Source organism: Beta vulgaris, chromosome 1 (genome assembly GCF_026745355.1).
Source record: "Beta vulgaris subsp. vulgaris cultivar EL10 chromosome 1, EL10.2, whole genome shotgun sequence".
NCBI lineage: Eukaryota > Viridiplantae > Streptophyta > Magnoliopsida > Caryophyllales > Amaranthaceae > Beta > Beta vulgaris.
Genome location: NC_079202.1, coordinates 4,010,835 through 4,013,822, shown reverse-complemented (window position 1 = coordinate 4,013,822; position 2,988 = coordinate 4,010,835).

Below are 2,988 nucleotides of genomic sequence, written 5' to 3'. Positions count from 1 at the left end.
AGTGGACAAGATCATGAAAATCTTCACCGTGTTCTGCAATTTTATGCGACTGTTCTTTTGGTTAGCCACTTAGGAAAAGGCACTTTATTACCTATATATTGAAATTTGAAATTTTGAATATTTATGTGATACTGCTATAATAAAGCACCAGCAAAAATTATGGGAGGACAAAAAGAACAAAAAGGAGTATTTTGATAGATCTTCATACTTTTGTTCCCTTTCAAATTGAAGAACTAATTTTATTTTCCTGGGCATCAAGTCATTATTTGGTTCCCGTTGGTAGCAGGAATCAGGATTATAAAATGAACACAAGCTTTACCATTATTTATATATAAATGCTCACCTTGACCATTTGTAATACTCAATTCGTTGTTTATTGCTTGCCTTCCGTTTTATTATTTTTAGTAGGAAAATTTGTTAAAAAGAACCTTTTAAAAGTTTAATTTTGTGAAAAAAGTATTTTAAAGCATTTTCTGCAAAAGTAAATCATAAACTTAATTTTTTTTTCAAGATGAAACATATTCTCATTTTACAGTGCGGTTTTTGAGATGCATAGAGATGGTGTTATAGTTAATGGAATTAGGGAGTTATAAGAAGATAGAAAGGCCCACTCCTATGCATCTCAAAAACCACACCGGAAAATGAGAATAGGTTATAATATATCTTGCAAAAAAAATTAAGTTTTTGACTTTTTGGTTTGTTTTTGCAAAGAATGTTTTATAAATTTTTTTCGCGAAATTGAACTTTTTAAAAGGTTTTTTTTGTCAAATTTTTCCTTTTTATTACCAGGAGTTATATTAGTGATTGCAATATGAATTTGTCTTTTCATATGTAAAGAAAAAAAAATGATTTTATTTACAGTTTATATTCTTATACGTGTTATGTAATATTTTACCTCAAAAATATAAAAATTTAAGAACTTTTTTAGTGGGAACTAAACTATAATTTTGTTTCCACCATAGTAAAGCCGAACACGTTTTTCATTTCCATCATGGCAATCCATCATGGTGGAACAAAAAAAAAATAGTTAGTTCCACCATGGTGAAAATGGAATAATGGTTCGATTCCATGTAAACGATTTTTTTGTTGAACGAAACTGAGAGGAGGAATGCGGGAGGAAGAATAAGAGAAAGGAGGAAGAAAAAGAGAAAGGAGGACCAAAAAGCTTCGTAATTCCTTCACAATTCTCACTTTTTTTCTTCCACTGATGTTACCATGACAAAATCCTAATTTCTCAGATTCAAATCTTATTCAAATTCCATTATCATCTACTTCACACTTGAATTTGATCCCATAGTAATTTCCAATTACTTAAATTCTTATTTTCTTTCCATCTCCTGTTTTTGATTTTCATTACAATCATTAAATTCACAAAAGTTCGTATTGTAAATGTAAATTTAGGACTTTTGTTATTAATTTCTTTTGTTTAGAGTTAATTCTTCATGATTTCTAGGATTTGTAGCTCTCCAAGATGAATGATAATGTTAGAGAGGTTGTTATCCGCCAGGAACGGGAAGAGGCAGAGGCAAAATTGGTGAAGATGTAGGAGGTTTAGGTGCAAAGAGCCGCATGGTAGTGGAGCTCGGTGGTGCAGAGGAGAATATATGGTGCGACAAAGTAGAAGAATGGAGGAGTAGGAAGGTGAAGAAGGTAAAAGGAAGAAGAAAAAGAATGGAGGAGGAAAGGAGGAGGAAGTGGCGGCAGTGTGGGGCATCAACGACGGTAGATCCGGCGGAGTGTTGACGACGAACAGTGAGGAGGAGGGAGTAGAAGGGAGGGGAACTGGAAGAGGAGAAAGAGGGGGGGAAGAAAGAGAATTTTTTTAAAAGGTAAGAAAAGAACATTAGGCTACCCTCCTCACGAGAGGAATACCTAATGTGTCGGATACAATAATGGAAGAAAGAGAAGAGTTATTACAAGAAGAAATATCAAAATTAGACATTAATCGATGTCCTATATTGGCTATCCAATCAGCAGCACAATTTGCTTCCCTAAACACATGTCTGACTTGGAAAGAGGCAAATTGGAGAGCATGAGCTTAAAATCATCGATAATATTAGCAATCTTCCAGGGTATAGAGCAAATATTATTAATGGCGTTGATGACCAAGAGGTTATCACCTTCAATGATGATATTGTGACACCCCGATTGCAGCGCTAATTTGATAAATTGCTATAATGTGTTGGTTTTGGCAATGAGAACTGTAGTCTGACCAAGATGGAAGGCTTTGGCGTGAAGAAGCTGGCCTTCGTGATTACGGATGATAACCTGCAGCAACATCCAAACCACGAACGGAACCATCAAAGTTTAATTTTAAGAATGAGTGAGGTGGAGGATACTAGGCTACAAGAGTAGCCAAGGGAGGGGGCCGGGTGAGGGGAAGGGGGTGGTGCTTCTCTAAGAGGAGACCCAATATCTTGACAAGCATCCACTTGTAAGAGAAAGTTTCATTTATCATGAGCAAATTTAGCACGATGAAAGATACGATGGGGGCACCACTTCTCATTGTTGAAAATAATAGAATTACGCTTTTTCTAAATGCTCCGGAAAAGAAAGATGCACTTCGACAAGTTAGGATTACCCTTGAAATCCTGTAAGAATTCTAACAAACTAAGAAATGAAAAAAAAAAAACACGGTCAAAGGAGAATGGAGAAAGAAGGAGAATGGATGAGGCGAGAGGAAGGAGAAAAAGTATTGTATAAATACAGACGGTAAATAAATTCACTTAAAAAAATAGTCTTTTATTTGTATGGAAACCTTTAATGTTTGGATTAATAATCCCTTTTCTACTTCCTTTTAAAGACATATGATCAAATCGTGGCTAATATTGATAGTCACTTTGCCATATTATTTTTTTACAAGGCCATATCGTTTTCAGCCACTTATTTTTAAAAGATATTTCTATTTTTACTTTATTATGTTATAAATTGATAGATGTTTATTCCCTTTTCATACTACTTAAACGTCACAGTAGGACCCATATAATT